This window comes from Ranitomeya imitator, chromosome 6 (assembly GCF_032444005.1).
Source record: "Ranitomeya imitator isolate aRanImi1 chromosome 6, aRanImi1.pri, whole genome shotgun sequence".
NCBI classification, from domain to species: domain Eukaryota; kingdom Metazoa; phylum Chordata; class Amphibia; order Anura; family Dendrobatidae; genus Ranitomeya; species Ranitomeya imitator.
In genome coordinates this window covers 95,533,425-95,553,402 of record NC_091287.1, presented here as the reverse complement: position 1 = coordinate 95,553,402, position 19,978 = coordinate 95,533,425, and positions in this window count along the sequence as shown.

The following is a 19,978-nucleotide window of genomic DNA, read 5'->3' as shown; positions in this document are numbered from 1 at the left end:
GCCAAATATTACAACTTATAGAATGGGATTTCTTAACATTTGCACAGTATGGTTGAAAACCGGTTGTTGTTTTTTAAGATATGCATTGATTAAATTGAGAAAAAGAAAAACAGTTGGCACTAAAAGTGACTGTTTTTTATTCCACCAGGATGGACTTCAATTAGTATATGACTAATATGACAGCATTGAAGACATTTATTAAGACTATAGAGTTTAGCGAATATGTTCGGAAACAATCGCCAAATCTGAATTTACCATATTCGTGCCATATTGGTACCCTATTAATGCCAAATTTATGTTTGGCAATCCATTACAAACATTTTGGTTCATTTCTACTCCCATTCAATCCAATGACGTTCAGCTGTGTTTGGCGAATATTGCAAATACAATGTAATTTTGAAAAGTTTGCTCAACTCTAATTAAGACTGGTGTCTCATATGCCAGTCTTAATTAGATCTGTGCAAATTCAGTAAAATTCAAACGCCACTGACACTTAATTTGGTGTATAAGTTGCAAGAACCTCCGTGCCCCTCACCAAAAATGTTAAGCCAGTTAAGGACTGGAGTAACAATTCTGGCGTACAAAACATCGGCTCTTTTTGCTCAACTTGATGGATGAATGTGGCCATGTCCCTTTCTGCCCTGGCTCCTCCCCAGCGCTGCACATTTTGGCAGAGCTGCTTCAACTCGGTGTGACAACTCCAAAAATTGCAAGGTATTGCTGCAATTTCACATTGCGCAAAATTTTTAGGCTGTTCAAAGTGTTTTACAGCAGATTCCAGGCAAAACAGTTGATGAATCGCCTCCTGGAAGTGTTAAAACATGTATGTACTTGCATGTGGTGGAGTAATAGTACAGCTCTTTGCTGCACCATCACCTCTTCATGTGAGTATGGGGTGCCTTAGACCTCCCTACGTCATAACAATGGAAAGCGGTACACGGTGCCTTAGACCTCCCTACGTCATAACAATGGGAAGCGGTACACGGTGCCTTAGACCTCCCTACATAGTAATAACTATGGGAAGTGGTACAGGGTGCCTAAGACCGCCTTACATCATAACTATTGGAAGCGGTATAGGGTGCCTTAACCTCCCTACGTCATAACTATTGGAAGTGGTATAAGGTGCCTTAGACCTCCCTACGTCATAACTATGGGAAGCGGTATAGGATGCCTTAGGCTTCCCAACATGGAAATAACTATGGGAAGCGGTATAGGGTGCTTTTGACCTCCCTACGTGGTAATAATTATGGGAAGCGGAATATGGTGCCTTAGACCTCCCTACATCATAACTATGGAAAGTGGTATAGGGTGCCTTAGACCTCCCTACGTCATAACTATGGGAAGCAGTACAGGGTGCCTTAGACCTCCCTATGTGGTAATAACTATGGGAGACTGTACAGGGTGCCTTAGACCTCCGTACAGGCTAATAACTATGGGAAGCAGTACAGGGTGCCTTATACCTCCCTACATGGTAATAACTATGGGAAGCGGTATAGGGTGCCTTAGACCTCCATACGTGGTAATAACTATGGGAAGTGGTATAGGATGCCTTAGGCCTCTCTATGTGGTAATAACTATGGGAAGCAGTACAGGGTGCCTTTGACCTCCCTACGTGGTAATAACTATGGGAGACTGTACAGGGTGCCTTAGACCTCCGTACGGGGTAATAACTATGGGAAGCGGTACAGGGTGCCTTTGACCTCCCTACGTGGTAATAACTATGGGAGACTGTACAGGGTGCCTTAGGCCTCCCTATGTGGTAATAACTATGGGAAGCGGTACAGGGTGCTTTAGGCCTCCCTATGTGGTAATAACTATGGGAAGCGGTACAGGGTGCCTTAGGCATCCCTATGTGGTAATAACTATGGGAAGCGGTACAGGGTGCCTTAGGCCTCCCTATGTGGTAATAACTATGGGAAGCGGTATAGGGTGCTTTAGGCCTCCCTATGTGGTAATAACTATGGGAAGCGGTACAGGGTGCCTTAGGCATCCCTATGTGGTAATAACTATGGGAAGCGGTACAGGGTGCCTTAGGCCTCCCTATGTGGTAATAACTATGGGAAGCGGTATAGGGTGCGTTAGGCCTCCCTATGTGGTAATAACTATGGGAAGCGGTACAGGGTGCCTTAAGCCTCCCTATGTGGTAATAACTATGGGAAGCGGTATAGGGTGCCTTAGGCCTCGTTATGTGGTAATAACTATGGGAAGCGGTACAAGGTGCCTTAGGCCTCCCTCTGTGGTAATAACTATGGGAAACGGTACAGGGTGTCTTAGGCCTCCCTATGTGGTAATAACTATGGGAAGCGGTACAAGGTGCCTTAGGCCTCCCTATGTGGTAATAACTATGGGAAGCAGTACAGGGTGCCTTAGGCCTCCCTATGTGGTAATAACTATGGGAAGCGGCACAGGGTGCCTTAGGCCTCCCTATGTGGTAATAACTATGGGAAGCGGTATAGGGTGCCTTAGGCCTCCCTATGTGGTAATAACTATGGGAAGCGGTACAGGGTGCCTTAGGCCTCCCTATGTGGTAATAACTATGAGAAGCGGTACAAGGTGCCTTAGGCCTCCCTACATGGTAATAACTATGGGAAGTGGTATAGGGTGCCTTAGACCTCCATACGTGGTAATAACTATGGGAAGTGATATAGGATGCCTTAGGCCTCTCTATGTGGTAATAACTATGGGAAGCAGTACAGGGTGCCTTTGACCTCCCTACGTGGTAATAACTATGGGAGACTGTAAAGGGTGCCTTAGACCTCCGTACGGGGTAATAACTATGGGAAGCGGTACAGGGTGCCTTTGACCTCCCTACGTGGTAATAACTATGGGAGACTGTACAGGGTGCCTTAGGCCTCCCTATGTGGTAATAACTATGGGAAGCGGTACAGGGTGCTTTAGGCCTCCCTATGTGGTAATAACTATGGGAAGCGGTACAGGGTGCCTTAGGCATCCCTATGTGGTAATAACTATGAGAAGCGGTACAGGGTGCCTTAGGCCTCCCTATGTGGTAATAACTATGGGAAGCGATATTGGGTGCTTTAGGCCTCCCTATGTGGTAATAACTATGGGAAGCGGTACAGGGTGCCTTAGGCATCCCTATGTGGTAATAACTATGGGAAGCGGTACAGGGTGCCTTAGGCCTCCCTATGTGGTAATAACTATGGGAAGCGGTATAGGGTGCGTTAGGCCTCCCTATGTGGTAATAACTATGGGAAGCGGTACAGGGTGCCTTAAGCCTCCCTATGTGGTAATAACTATGGGAAGCGGTATAGGGTGCCTTAGGCCTCGTTATGTGGTAATAACTATGGGAAGCGGTACAGGGTGCGTTAGGCCTCCCTATGTGGTAATAAGTATGGGAAGCGGTACAAGGTGCCTTAGGCCTCCCTATGTGGTAATAACTATGGGAAGCGGTACAAGGTGCCTTAGGCCTCCCTCTGTGGTAATAACTATGGGAAGCGGTACAGGGTGCCTTAGGCCTCCCTATGTGGTAATAACTATGGGAAGCGGTACAAGGTGCCTTAGGCCTCCCTATGTGGTAATAACTATGGGAAGCGGTACAAGGTGCCTTAGGCCTCCCTATGTGGTAATAACTATGGGAAGCAGTACAGGGTGCCTTAGGCCTCCCTATGTGGTAATAACTATGGGAAGCGGCACAGGGTGCTTTAGGCCTCCCTATGTGGTAATAACTATGGGAAGCGGTATAGGGTGCCTTAGGCCTCCCTATGTGGTAATAACTATGGGAAGCGGTACAGGGTGCCTTAGGCCTCCCTATGTGGTAATAACTATGAGAAGCGGTACAAGGTGCCTTAGGCCTCCCTATGTGGTAATAACTATGGGAAGCGGTACAGGGTGCCTTAGGCCTCCCTATGTGGTAATAACTATGGGAAGCGACACAGGGTGCCTTAGGCCTCCCTATGTGGTAATAACTATGGGAAGCGGTACAGGGTGCCTTAGGCCTCCCTATGTGGTAATAAGTATGGGAAGCGGTATAGGGTGCCTTAGGCCTCCCTATGTGGTAATAACTATGAGAAGCGGTACAGGGTGCGTTAGGCCTCCCTATGTGGTAATAACTATGGGAAGCGGTACAGGGTGCGTTAGACCTCCCTATGTGTTAATAACTATGGGAAGCGGTACAGGGTGCCTTAGGCCTCCCTATGTGGTAATAACTGTGGGAAGTGGTATAGGGTGCCTTAGGCCTCCCTATGTGGTAATAACTATGGGAAGTGGTACAGGGTGCCTTAGACCTCCCTATGTGGTAATAACTATGGGAAGTGGTATAGGGTGCCTTAGGCCTCCCTATGTGGTAATAACTATGGGAAGCGGTATGGGGTGCGTTAGGCCTCCCTATGTGGTAATAACTATGGGAAGCGGTACAGGGTGCCTTAGGCCTCCCTATGTGGTAATAACTATGGGAAGCGGTATAGGGTGCTTTAGGCCTCCCTATGTGGTAATAACTATGGGAAGCGGTACAGGGTGCCTTAGGCATCCCTATGTGGTAATAACTATGGGAAGCGGTACAGGGTGCCTTAGGCCTCCCTATGTGGTAATAATTATGGGAAGCGGTATAGGGTGCTTTAGGCCTCCCTATGTGGTAATAACTATGGGAAGCGGTACAGGGTGCCTTAGGCATCCCTATGTGGTAATAACTATGGGAAGCGGTACAGGGTGCCTTAGGCCTCCCTATGTGGTAATAACTATGGGAAGCGGTATAGGGTGCGTTAGGCCTCCCTATGTGGTAATAACTATGGGAAGCGGTACAGGGTGCCTTAAGCCTCCCTATGTGGTAATAACTATGGGAAGCGGTATAGGGTGCCTTAGGCCTCGTTATGTGGTAATAACTATGGGAAGCGGTACAGGGTGCGTTAGGCCTCCCTATGTGGTAATAACTATGGGAAGCGGTACAAGGTGCCTTAGACCTCCCTATGTGGTAATAACTATGGGAAGCGGTACAAGGTGCCTTAGGCCTCCCTCTGTGGTAATAACTATGGGAAACGGTACAGGGTGCCTTAGGCCTCCCTATGTGGTAATAACTATGGGAAGCGGTACAAGGTGCCTTAGGCCTCCCTATGTGGTAATAACTATGGGAAGCAGTACAGGGTGCCTTAGGCCTCCCTATGTGGTAATAACTATGGTTAGCGGCACAGGGTGCCTTAGGCCTCCCTATGTGGTAATAACTATGGGAAGCAGTATAGGGTGCCTTAGGCCTCCCTATGTGGTAATAACTATGGGAAGCGGTACAGGGTGCCTTAGGCCTCCCTATGTGGTAATAACTATGAGAAGCGGTACAAGGTGCCTTAGGCCTCCCTACATGGTAATAACTATGGGAAGCGGTATAGGGTGCCTTAGACCTCCATACGTGGTAATAACTATGGGAAGTGGTATAGGATGCCTTAGGCCTCTCTATGTGGTAATAACTATGGGAAGCAGTACAGGGTGCCTTTGACCTCCCTACGTGGTAATAACTATGGGAGACTGTAAAGGGTGCCTTAGACCTCCGTACGGGGTAATAACTATGGCAAGCGGTACAGGGTGCCTTTGACCTCCCTACGTGGTAATAACTATGGGAGACTGTACAGGGTGCCTTAGGCCTCCCTATGTGGTAATAACTATGGGAAGCGGTACAGGGTGCTTTAGGCCTCCCTATGTGGTAATAACTATGGGAAGCGGTACAGGGTGCCTTAGGCATCCCTATGTGGTAATAACTATGGGAAGCGGTACAGGGTGCCTTAGGCCTCCCTATGTGGTAATAACTATGGGAAGCGGTATAGGGTGCTTTAGGCCTCCCTATGTGGTAATAACTATGGGAAGCGGTACAGGGTGCCTTAGGCATCCCTATGTGGTAATAACTATGGGAAGCGGTACAGGGTGCCTTAGGCCTCCCTATGTGGTAATAACTATGGGAAGCGGTATAGGGTGCGTTAGGCCTCCCTATGTGGTAATAACTATGGGAAGCAGTACAGGGTGCCTTAAGCCTCCCTATGTGGTAATAACTATGGGAAGCGGTATAGGGTGCCTTAGGCCTCGTTATGTGGTAATAACTATGGGAAGCGGTACAGGGTGCGTTAGGCCTCCCTATGTGGTAATAACTATGAGAAGCGGTACAAGGTGCCTTAGGCCTCCCTATGTGGTAATAACTATGGGAAGCGGTACAAGGTGCCTTAGGCCTCCCTCTGTGGTAATAACTATGGGAAGCGGTACAGGGTGCCTTAGGCCTCCCTATGTGGTAATAACTATGGGAAGCGGTACAAGGTGCCTTAGGCCTCCCTATGTGGTAATAACTATGGGAAGCGGTACAAGGTGCCTTAGGCCTCCCTATGTGGTAATAACTATGGGAAGCAGTACAGGGTGCCTTAGGCCTCCCTATGTGGTAATAACTATGGGAAGCGGCACAGGGTGCCTTAGGCCTCCCTATGTGGTAATAACTATGGGAAGCGGTATAGGGTGCCTTAGGCCTCCCTATGTGGTAATAACTATGGGAAGCGGTACAGGGTGCGTTAGGCCTCCCTATGTGGTAATAACTATGAGAAGCGGTACAAGGTGCCTTAGGCCTCCCTATGTGGTAATAACTATGGGAAGCGGTACAGGGTGCCTTAGGCCTCCCTATGTGGTAATAACTATGGGAAGCGGCACAGGGTGCCTTAGGCCTCCCTATGTGGTAATAACTATGGGAAGCGGTACAGGGTGCCTTAGGCCTCCCTATGTGGTAATAACTATGGGAAGCGGTATAGGGTGCTTTAGGCCTCCCTATGTGGTAATAACTATGGGAAGCGGTACAGGGTGCCTTAGGCATCCCTATGTGGTAATAACTATGGGAAGCGGTACAGGGTGCCTTAGGCCTCCCTATGTGGTAATAACTATGGGAAGCGGTATAGGGTGCGTTAGGCCTCCCTATGTGGTAATAACTATGGGAAAGGGAAAAGGGTGCCTTAAGCCTCCCTATGTGGTAATAACTATGGGAAGCGGTATAGGGTGCCTTAGGCCTCGTTATGTGGTAATAACTATGGGAAGCGGTACAGGGTGCGTTAGGCCTCCCTATGTGGTAATAACTATGGGAAGCGGTACAAGGTGCCTTAGGCCTCCCTATGTGGTAATAACTATGAGAAGCGGTACAAGGTGCCTTAGGCCTCCCTCTGTGGTAATAACTATGGGAAGCGGTACAGGGTGCCTTAGGCCTCCCTATGTGGTAATAACTATGGGAAGCGGTACAAGGTGCCTTAGGCCTCCCTATGTGGTAATAACTATGGGAAGCGGTACAAGGTGCCTTAGGCCTCCCTATGTGGTAATAACTATGGGAAGCAGTACAGGGTGCCTTAGGCCTCCCTATGTGGTAATAACTATGGGAAGCGGCACAGGGTGCCTTAGGCCTCCCTATGTGGTAATAACTATGGGAAGCGGTATAGGGTGCCTTAGGCCTCCCTATGTGGTAATAACTATGGGAAGCGGTACAGGGTGCCTTAGGCCTCCCTATGTGGTAATAACTATGAGAAGCGGTACAAGGTGCCTTAGGCCTCCCTATGTGGTAATAACTATGGGAAGCGGTACAGGGTGCCTTAGGCCTCCCTATTTGGTAATAACTATGGGAAGCGGCACAGGGTGCCTTAGGCCTCCCTATGTGGTAATAACTATGGGAAGCGGTACAGGGTGCCTTAGGCCTCCCTATGTGGTAATAACTATGGGAAGCGGTATAGGGTGCCTTAGGCCTCCCTATGTGGTAATAACTATGAGAAGCGGTACAGGGTGCGTTAGGCCTCCCTATGTGGTAATAACTATGGGAAGCGGTACAGGGTGCGTTAGACCTCCCTATGTGTTAATAACTATGGGAAGCGGTACAGGGTGCCTTAGGCCTCCCTATGTGGTAATAACTATGGGAAGTGGTATAGGGTGCCTTAGGCCTCCCTATGTGGTAATAACTATGGGAAGTGGTACAGGGTGCCTTAGACCTCCCTATGTGGTAATAACTATGGGAAGTGGTATAGGGTGCCTTAGGCCTCCCTATGTGGTAATAACTATGGGAAGCGGTATAGGGTGCGTTAGGCCTCCCTATGTGGTAATAACTATGGGAAGTGGTATAGGTGCCTTAGGCCTCCCTATGTGGTAATAACTATGGGAAGCAGTACAGGGTGCCTTAGGCCTCCCTATGTGGTAATAACTATGGGAAGCGGTATAGGGTGCGTTAGGCCTCCCTATGTGGTAATAACTATGGGAAGTGGTATAGGGTGCCTTAGGCCTCCCTATGTGGTAATAACTATGGGAAGCGGTATAGGGTGCGTTAGGCCTCCCTATGTGGTAATAACTATGGGAAGTGGTATAGGTGCCTTAGGCCTCCCTATGTGGTAATAACTATGGGAAGTGGTATAGGTGCCTTAGGCCTCCCTATGTGGTAATAACTATGGGAAGTGGTATAGGTGCCTTAGGCCTCCCTATGTGGTAATAACTATGGGAAGCGGTACAGGGTGCCTTAGGCCTCCCTATGTGGTAATAACTATGGGAAGCGGTATAGGGTGCGTTAGGCCTCCCTATGTGGTAATAACTATGGGAAGTGGTATAGTGTGCCTTAGGCCTCCCTATATAGTAATAACTATGGGAAGCGGTATAGGGTGCGTTAGGCCTCCCTATGTGGTAATAACTATGGGAAGTGGTATAGGGTGCCTTAGGCCTCCCTATGTGGTAATAACTATGGGAAGCGGTATAGGGTGCGTTAGGCCTCCCTATGTGGTAATGACTATGGGAAGTGGTATAGGTGCCTTAGGCCTCCCTATGTGGTAATAACTATGGGAAGTGGTATAGGTGCCTTAGGCCTCCCTATGTGGTAATAACTATGGGAAGTGGTATAGGTGCCTTAGGCCTCCCTATGTGGTAATAACTATGGGAAGCGGTACAGGGTGCGTTAGGCCTCCCTATGTGGTAATAACTATGGGAAGTGGTATAGGGTGCCTTAGGCCTCCCTATGTGGTAATAACTATGGGAAGCGGTATAGGGTGCGTTAGGCCTCCCTATGTGGTAATAACTATGGAAAGTGGTATAGGGTGCCTTAGGCCTCCCTATGTGGTAATAACTATGGGAAGCGGTATAGGGTGCGTTAGGCCTCCCTATGTGGTAATAACTATGGGAAGTGGTATAGGGTGCGTTAGGCCTCCCTATGTGGTAATAACTATGGAAAGTGGTATAGGGTGCCTTAGGCCTCCCTATGTGGTAATAACTATGGGAAGCGGTATAGGGTGTGTTAGGCTTCCCTATGTGGTAATAACTATGGGAAGCGGTATAGGGTGCCTTAGGCCTCCCTATGTGGTAATAACTATGGGAAGCGGTATAGGGTGCGTTAGGCCTCCCTATGTGGTAATAACTATGGGAAGTGGTATAGGGTGCGTTAGGCCTCCCTATGTGGTAATAACTATGGAAAGTGGTATAGGGTGCCTTAGGCCTCCCTATGTGGTAATAACTATGGGAAGCGGTATAGGGTGTGTTAGGCCTCCCTATGTGGTAATAACTATGGGAAGCGGTATAGGGTGCCTTAGGCCTCCCTATGTGGTAATAACTGTGGGAAGCGGTATAGGGTGCGTTAGGCCTCCCTATGTGGTAATAACTATGGGAAGCAGTACAGGGTGCCTTAGACCTCCCTATGTGGTAATAACTATGGGAAGCGGTATAGGGTGCCTTAGGCCTCCCTATGTGGTAATAACTATGGGAAGCGGTATAGGGTGCGTTAGGCCTCCCTATGTGGTAATAACTATGGGAAGTGGTATAGGGTGCCTTAGGCCTCCCTATGTGGTAATAACTATGGGAAGCGGTATAGGGTGCGTTAGGCCTCCCTATGTGGTAATAACTATGGGAAGTGGTACAGGGTGCCTTAGACCTCCCTATGTGGCAATAACTATGGGAAGCGGTACAGGGTGCCTTAGGCCTCCCTATGTGGTAATAACTATGGGAAGTGGTATAGGGTGCCTTAGGCCTCCCTATGTGGTAATAACTATGGGAAGCGGTATAGGGTGCCTTAGGCCTCCCTATGTGGTAATAACTATGGGAAGCGGTATAGGGTGCCTTAGACCTCCCTATGTGGCAATAACTATGGGAAGCGGTACAGGGTGCCTTAGGCCTCCCTATGTGGTAATAACTATGGGAAGCGGTATAGGGTGCCTTAGGCCTCCCTATGTGGTAATAACTATGGGAAGTGGTATAGGGTGCCTTAGGCCTCCCTATGTGGTAATAACTATGGGAAGCGGTATAGGGTGCCTTAGGCCTCCCTATGTGGTAATAACTATGGGAAGCGGTATAGGGTGCCTTAGACCTCCCTATGTGGTAATAACTATGGGAAGTGGTATAGGGTGCCTTAGGCCTCCCTATGTGGTAATAACTATGGGAAGCGGTACAGGGTGCCTTAGGCCTCCCTATGTGGTAATAACTATGGGAAGCGGTATAGGGTGCGTTAGGCCTCCCTATGTGGTAATAACTATGGGAAGCGGTATAGGGTGCCTTAGACCTCCCTATGTGGCAATAACTATGGGAAGCGGTACAGGGTACCTTAGGCCTCCCTATGTGGCAATAACTATGGGAAGCGGTACAGGGTGCCTTAGGCCTCCCTATGTGGCAATAACTATGGGAAGCGGTACAGGGTGCCTTAGGCCTCCCTATGTGGTAATAACTATGAGAAGCGGTACACTTTTTATGAGTAGAAAGATTTTGTTTTGTGTCACAGTAAGTACAGGATTCAGCAGTAAAGAGTGAGCGGCATTTGAATTTCTATTTCATAAATCAATAGTACACATGAAAATAATCCACTTTGTAATATATTTTATCAGAGAAATCGGCTTCTTTCTCCTCCAGAAGTAATCAAACATTTTCTAAAGTTTCAATTCATGGGTAAAATCTGTATTCAGTGAAGGCAGATTGTTACATTACTGACATACGATGATACTGATTTGACATTTGGTACTGATAATGATCAGTCCTGGGGGAGACAGAAGCACATTTGTTGCTGAAAAACTACTTTAACTTATTCTGCAGTCTGTGATACTGTGTGCTGGGACGCATAAAAGCTGAGAAAGTTAAATGGTTCAAATTTTAATGAAACATTACTGGAAAATGAGTTTTATTACAATATGTTTGCATTTAAATGATACATCCTATGATTGTTCTGTTTTTTCTCCAATAAAAACATTGCAGATTGTTGGGAGCCCACATAATAAGCGCCCACCAATCTCTCAAAAGGCTTCTCACACGCATACACTTCTGCAAGCACCAGCACTCTACTACTGCAGGGGCTCAATAGTAAGTCTAGGGGTCCACAGATTGCTCTGTGTGCACGCTCATACTGGAGCAGAGACCTACTGCTTGCAGAAGTGAATATAGTCTTTTGAGTGATCAGTGGTGGTTTCAGAACCTGAAGCCCCACTGATATATTGCATGTTTGAGGGGAAATAACATAGCATTATATCGCTCCGCTGATCGGCAGCCTCCTGTGTACGCTGTACCTTACACAGACTGGCTGGACTACTGGCACAAAATACTTCGTTCTGCAGTAATATTCTCTTGCTGATAAAACACTGATTGTTTTGAAACTACAGTAAATGACACAACCCTTGAATAAGGGTCTCTGCCCCTATACTATGCTGTTCTCAGACTAAAGCAAAAACCTTCTGACATATTCCCTTTAAATAATAGATAATGTTTAAGCAAAAAAATATGCTAAAATATGTCCATGTCCTATTAAAGGCACTTGCAACTTGATGACCTTACAATAGGCAATTAGACTTTCTTAAAAGGAATCTGTCACCCCCGGGACATATATAACCTATTAATATGGGCATTCAGGTGAAAGAAATAAGAAATGTTACACTAGTCCTACCTGTATGCCTCATAGCTGTGGTCTTGTTGTTGAGAAAGCTTATTTTATTTCTGTACGCTAATCATTTCTTCCAGGCTCCTGGGCTAGCGGTGGCCTCCTGTCTTCATTACAATACCGCCCCCTTCCATGCACGTCACACTGACCGGTGATGTGCAGTTGTGCCAGAATCCTGCGCCCGCGCCCTGCACTCCCTCCACAATCCATACCTCATCCTCCCGTCTATAGGCGGTGTATTCAGCGATCATCTGTGCAGGTGCCGGTGAGTCGCTGCGACTTTCGCTCCAGTGACCTCCGGTGTGCTCGGCATTAACCTGCTCTCCCCACTTCCTCCCTGCAGAGCCATCGCTATCTTCGCTTTACGTGGTTATTTCCAGCTCTTGATATTGGAATAACCCTTTAACGTTCTCCTTTTGCTATTTAAAAAGTATGATGAGATTTATTAACATTTTGTAAATTTTGCTTCCTATTAGCAAACTTTTCATATTCTCACAAGTCTACCCTGCATATTCCGAGAATAAATCTGTTTACCGGCATTCAGCTCCGGCTCTACATGTTTTATTAAACAAATTAAGAAGTGACTAGTTGTATTTGACAGGTTTGTATCTGTGCCAATAGCTCTGTGACTAATTTGTTTGCTACTTTCCATGGAATAATATATGCTAATTGTAAAGGAGATTGTCGGTGTAGGTGAGTGAAGGTGTATGTGAGTGTACATAGCAATTGCAAATAAAATTGATTTTCCATAACAACCTACACGGATGTCTTTAATGGTGTACACCAGTGGTCCCCAACTCCAGGCCTCGAGGGCCGCCAACAGTGCAGGTTTTCAGGATTTCCTTAGTATTGCACAGGGGTTGGAATCATCACCTGTGCAGATGATCACATTACCACCGATGCAATACTAAAGAAATCCTGAAAACCTGCACTGTTGGCGGCCCTCGAGGCCTGGAGTTGGGGACCCCTGGTGTACACCTACCTATGTCTTATAACATTGTTCATGTGATAGGAAAAGAAAAACCTTAAGACGTTTCCACTCATCTATCATGTATCATGTCCCGAGTATGGACCGCCATGTCCGTGCAGGACATTAGTCATTGGACCCAAACTCAAGAAGCCTCTTAATCATTTTTGAAGCTGTTGAGTTCAGATCAGAAGACCCGTGCCTTGCCTGGACATCAGGTCCATACTGGGACAATGAATATAAGACGTGTCATACTGTTCTTTGAGATAGATGATAGTGACATAAGTAATATTTGCAAGGCAACAAGTAGTGAACAGTCCCATAAGCGGAGCAAAGTTCACCCTCCTTTATGAAGACCCAAGCACTAACCTTACTCTGAGTTCAAAGGTCCGTGAAAATGGAAATGTAGAGAGCAATTAACTCCTTTAATGTTATTCTTCTTCCTCCAGAGCCCAATTTAATCCTGGTTACATGTAATAGATTCCTGGTATGAAGCAGCCTTAATATACAGAACACATTTACTCTCCTTGTTGTTCACTTACTCTACCTCTAGACTGGATTTGGAGTTATAAAGTTGTTACTCGGTTTCCTTCTACAGTCATGGCCAAAAGTATTGACACCTCTGCAATTCTGTCAGATAATACTCATTTTCTTCCTGAAAATTATTGCAAACACAAATTATTTGGTATTATTATCTTCATTTAATTTGTCTTAAATGAAAAAAAACACAAAAAGAATTGTCCTAAAGCAAAATTGGATATAATTCCACACCAAACATAAAAAAGGGGGTGGACAAAAGTATTGGCACTGTTCGAAAAATCATGTGATGCTTCTCTAATTTGTGTAAATAATAGCACCTGTAACTTACCTGTGGCACCTAACAGGTGTTGGCAATAACTAAATCACACTTGCAGCCAGTTGACATGGATTAAACTTGACTCAACCTCTGTCCTGTGTCCTTGTGTGTATGGATCGCCCCCAGACACAGGGCCACGGGTTCTCGGTACCGGGCCTCTCTGGTTCGGTTCTGAGGCTGTCACGGTGGCTAGACCCGGTCCGCGACCCATCCAATAAAGGTGATGCAGTCTGTCAGGAGTTCGTGACGCCATCTGTGGTGTTCAGTCAGGGTGACCGACGCTGCTGTGGGGTCCCGCTGGGGTGATGGAATGGCAGCTGGATGGTATATCTTCCCACAGGTGAAGTATGTCCCCAGGGCTTCCCAGTAAGGTGGATGATGATAGTGTGAGGTGCAGTCAATAACGAGGACACAAGGTTGCAGTCTCTTTACCTCTTTACTGAAGACTTCAGGATCCTCAATCCAGAGCACGTTTAACAGGGCTATCAGAGACCGGCCGGCCTGATGGGCACTTCCAGAGTTTCCCTCGCAGATGGAAATCGTTGCCCACCACTAGCGCCTGTGTGTTGTAGTCCTACCCTGCTGAGCATTCGGAATAGTCCTCACAACTGCTGTTCTCGTTCGTTCGTTCTCTACAGCTCTCTCTCTCTTTAGTTCCAGATGTTGCTAGTTTCTCGTCCCCCAGTATGTTTTGGCTAGGACGCACCCGTATGACGGGAAGGCCTGGAGGTCTTCCGGGACCCTAGAGACGCCCCTCTCCCACTGTTGCCCCCTATGTCTTCTTAGGAAATTTAAGGTAGACAGTCAACCTATAATTAACTGTCTGTTGTGAATTCTGTTATCGAACTCCCTCCTGTGGTCATGAATGGTACTTCAGCGAGTTCTGTCCATGGACTCTCTCTGGTGGCTGTGAGTGGAGCTGCTGCTTCTGAGGTTCCTTCCACAGGTGACGTAGTTTATTCTTTGGCTGGCTGCTCTATTTAACTCCACTCAGATTGTTACTCCATGCCAGCTGTCAATGTTCTTGTACTGGTTCAGTTCGCTCTTGGATCTTTCTGGTGACCTGTCTACTCCAGCAGAAGCTAAGTCCCTGCTAGTTAATTATTTGTTCATTGTTTCCTTGTCCAGCTTGCTATCATGATTTTGCCTTGCTAGCTGGAAGCTCTGGGATGCAGAGTGGCACCTCCGCACCGTGAGTCGGTGCGGAGGTCTTTTTGCACACTCTGCGTGGTCTTTTTGTAGTTTTTTGTGCTGACCGCAAAGTTACCTTTCCTATCCTCAGTCTGTTTAGTAAGTCTGGCCTCCCTTTGCTGTAACCTGTTTCATTTCTGTGTTTGTGACTTTCATCTTTACTCACAGTCAATATATGTGGGGGGGCTGCCTTTTCCTTTGGGGAATTTCTCTGAGGCAAGGTAGGCTTTATTTTCTATCTCTAGGGCTAGTTAGCTCTTAGGCTGTGAAGAGGCGTATAGGCAGAGTTAGGTACGCTTCACGGCTATTTCTAGTTGTGTGATAGGATTAGGGGTTGCGGTCAGCAGAGCTCCCACTTCCCAGAGCTTGTCCTGTGAGAGTTTAACCATCAGGTCGTTCCGGGTGCTCCTAACCACCAGGTCCATAACAACTGTCATGCGGAGTTTAAAGTTAAGCCTAAAGTCAGTTACTCCCGCAGTGTTCCGGCCACCGGCTACGCGCCTCAGTAGGATGTTGCCTCGGTCTCACGGCATGACTCCTACTGGTACTCCTTTTTGCTTGATCTCGTTTACACTGTTCACAATATCCTTCGCTTCGTGTCTCTTTCTTAGGATACCGCCGCAAGGAGGTGCACCTGCCAGGTTCCCACGCCTGACAGGGACCCCCCTGTGTCTTCTCCCTGCAACACCTCCTGCCACGGGATGTTGCCTGAATTCAACCCAGTCAGCTTCTCACTAACTTTCTATCCAACCCCTAGTTTTACCAGTGTGAGGAGGGGCCCAATAAATAAAGCCTTTTGCTCCCCCTAGTGGCCGGAGTGTGAAGTGTAATGTGTGCTGGTGATACCTGGTCAGTGAAATTCCTTCAGTGCCATCAGACGTACCATCACTCCCTTTAGTGGCAGAGTGTCATACTGCAACGACCAGATCTCTGGGGCGCTGCATGTACCACATTGAGCATAGAGAAAAGAAAGAAGACCAAAGAACTGTCTGAGGACTTGAGAAACCAAATTATGAGGAATCATGAGCAATCTCAAGGCTACAAGTCCATCTCCAAAGACCTGAATGTTCCTGCGTCTACCGTGCGCAGTGTCATCAAGAAGTTTAAAGCCCATGGCACTGTGGCTAACCTCCCTAGATGTGGACGGAAAAGAAAAATTGACAAGAGATTTCAACGCCAGATTGTGCGGATGTTGGATAAAGAACCTCGACTAACATCCAAACAAGTTCAAGCTGCCCTGCAGTCCGAGGGTACAACAGTGTCAACACATACTATCCGTCGGCATCTGAATGAAAAGGGACTGTATGGTAGGAGACCCAGGAAGACCCCACTTCTTACCCCGAGACATAAAAAAGCCAGGCTGGAGTTTGCCAAAACGTACTTAAAAAAGCCTAAAACGTTTTGGAAGAATGTTCTCTGGTCAGATGAGACAAAAGTAGAGCTTTTTGGGCAAAGGCATCAAAACAGAGTTTACAGAAGAAAAAAAGAGGCATTCAAAGAAAAGAACACGGTCCCTACAGTCAAACATGGCGGAGGTTCCCTGATGTTTTGGGGTTGCTTTGCTGCCTCTGGCACTGGACTGCTTGACCGTGTGCATGGCATTATGAAGTCTGAAGACTACCAACAAATTTTGCAGCATAATGAAGGGCCCAGTGTGAGAAAGCTGGGTCTCCCTCAAAGGTCATGGGTCTTCCAGCAGGACAATGACCCAAAACACACTTCAAAAGCACTAGAAAATGGTTTGAGAGAAAGCACTGGAGACTTCTAAGGTGGCCAGCAATGAGTCCAGACGTGAATCCCATAGAACACCTGTGGAGAGAGCTAAAAATGGCAGTTTGGAGAAGGCACCCTTCAAATATCAGGGACCTGGAGCAGTTTGCCAAAGGAGAATGGTCTAAAATTCCAGCAGAGCATTGTAAGAAACTCATTGTTGGTAACCGGAAGCGGTTGGTCGCAGTTATTTTGGCTAAAGGTTGTGCAACCAAGTATTAGGCTGAGGGTGCCAATACTTTTGTCTGGCCCATTTTTGGAGTTTTGTGTGACATGATCAATGTTTTGCTTTTTTGCTTCATTCTCTTTTGTGTTTTTTCATTTAAGACAAATTAAATGAAGATAATAATACCAAAGAATTTGTGATTGCAATCATTTTCAGGAAGAAACTGAGTATTATCTGACAGAATTGCAGGGATGTCAATACTTTTGACCATGACTGTAAGTTGTCAGATTATCCAGGAAAATAGGCAAAAAATGGATTGACGTGTCTGTCCTCTGCAGTGTCATATCTACATAGCTCATCCTGTTCATTGCTAGCTTGGACTGGGTTCTCCGACTGGTCCAATTGAATTATATGTCAGATACTGAGATCATCTGCCTCTGTGCTGCCTATTGATATCACTGACTCGTCAACCTATTCATTATTTTATGGCCCATGACTACAGAGTTGATCTGCCCGTCCTTTGCAGCTACGTCATGTACTGAGATCATCTCCTCGTCTTGGTCCCATGCCTCCTGGCTCATCTATCTGTCCACTATCAGCTATGTGCCATTACTACAAAGCTCATATGTTTGTTCACTCTCAGCTGCTTTTAATAACTATTGGGCTGTCTAGTATGGCTCTGAGTCCAAAGATGGGCAAACGACACTGTGCTACATTCTTCGGAAAACTAGCTTGTGTTCCTGTAATTGCGTTCTTACGGCGTAAGCGTTACGTGCCACAGTCCTTCCAGCCTGTAGATGACATAGTATGGCAGCTTCTTCTCTGGCTGGTGTGTGGTGCAGGTCCCAATGGGTCTCATTGTTACACGTATTCCTGAAAATACCAAATGTAATCCAGAAAATGGCATGACACACTTCATTTGATGCTACAATTGTGCAAAGTTTTACTGAGGCTTCAGTAGCAGAACACTACAACATTAATGAGACTGTGAAGCGGGACCTACAGTTTCTGGTCCCTGCAGTGTTAGATCGGTGTCACACACGCCGATCCAGCGATGTCTGCAGGGAGTCCAGCGACGAAATAAAGTTCCGGACTTTATTCAGCGACCAACGATCTCCCAGCAGGGGCCTGATCGTTGGTCGCTGTCACACATAACGATTTCATTAACGATATCGTTGCTACGTCACAAATAGCAACGATATCGTTAACAATATCGTTATGTGTGAAGGTACCTTTAGAGAAAAAGAAAACTTAAGCCTAGTGTGATCAGAGTTTGATAAGAGTGGGACCAATTTTTTTTAATGGACCCATAGAATTGAATGGGTAATTGCCATCTGATTTTCAGAGGCAAATTTTAAATGCTGCAATTTTTTTTCCTCTTACCATTCGGTCCAAGGAAAAAAAAATTGGACATGGGCACCGCACCAGAGAATAACATCAGTACGAGTGCTAACCGTCACTACCATGGGTAGCATTTCATCCGATTTTCACAGTTGTCTGTAGGAGCCCTTATGCTTATCTCATTTATATGTATAAATATGTGCGTAGTCACTTGCAGAAGATTTATGTCTTCCAAGGACCTTATAAAGAACCAGTGGACATGTTATTTTTTGTATGCTACGCAGTGCCAGCAGTGTAAATCTATCCTAAGGCCGGCGTCACACACAGCGTAAAACAATACGGTCCGTATATTACGGCCGTAATACGCTGAAAAGTCCCGAAAAAAGTGGTCCGTAGCTCCTCCGTAGGCAGGGTGTGTCAGCGTTTTTTGCGCATGGCATCCTCCGTATGTAATCCGTATGGCATCCGTACTGCGTGGTTTTCTCGCAGGCTAGCAAAACCAACATACCGCTATAGAAGTGATCCATGTGTCCCAAAAAGAAAAGAAAATATATATATACTGTCTATATATATATATGTCAGTAGACACATATATGTATATATATTAATATTTATTCCAGCGCTATACAGCTTGAAAGCCGGTAATTCAATTACCGGCTTTTTCTTTCTCCTTCCTAAAACCCGACATCATTTGAGACATGGTTTACATACAGTAAACCATGTCTTCTCTCCATTTTTTTTGCAGATTCCACACTACTAATGTCAGTAGTGTGTATCTGCAAAATTTGGCCGTTCTAGCTCTTAAAATAAAGGGTTAAATGGCGGAAAAAATTGGCGTGGTGAGGCGCCCTCTGCTGGCTGTTCATAGATCGTGGGAAATTACCTAGAAAGCCAGGGAGCTATATTTAGCTTCATTTGCGGTGAGGCGCCCTCTGCTGGCTGTTCATAGATCGTGGGAAATTACCTAGAAAGCCAGGGAGCTTTCTAGGTAATTTCCCACGATCTATGAACAGCCAGCAGAGGGCGCCTTACCGCAAATGAAGCTAAATATAGCTCATTGATCTATTTTTAGCCTCATTCCCTGGGGTTTTGCAGCGAGGAGCAGCCTGCATTAGCACAGCTCCTTGCTGCAAAATGTTTTAACCCCTTCAGAAGGATTTACATCGTTGGACGTTACAGATCTGCGGAGGGTAAGTATATTGTTGGTTTATTATGTTTTTTCTTTCACAGAACGAGGGTCTTCAGTGACTGGATTGGGCGTTGAATAAAATACTCCAACAACCATTGTTTTTATTTCATTAAAATAATTTTAAATAATGTGTTTGTGTTTTATTTAACCCTTCACTACAATTGGATTAATAATGGATAGGTGTCATAATTGACGCCTCTCCATTATTAATTAGGCTTAATGTCACCTTACAATAGCAAGGTGGCATTAACCCTTCATTACCCCATATCCCACCGCTACACGGGAATGGGAAGAGAGTGGCCAAGTGCCAGAATAGGCGCATCTTCCAGATGTGCCTTTTCTGGGGTGGCTGGGGGCAGATATTTTTAGCCAGGGGGGGGCCAATAACCGTGGACCCTCTCCAGGCTATTAATATCTGCCCTCAGTCACTGGCTTTACTACTCTGGCGGAGAAAATTGCGCGGGAGCCCACGCCAATTTTTTCCGCCATTTAACCCTTTATTTTAAGAGCTAGAACGGCCAAATTTTGCAGATACACACTACTGACATTAGTAGTGTGGAATCTGCAAAAAAAATGGAGAGAAGACATGGTTTACTGTATGTAAACCATGTCTCAAATCATGTCGGGTTTTAGGAAGGAGAAGGAAAAAGCCGGTAATTGAA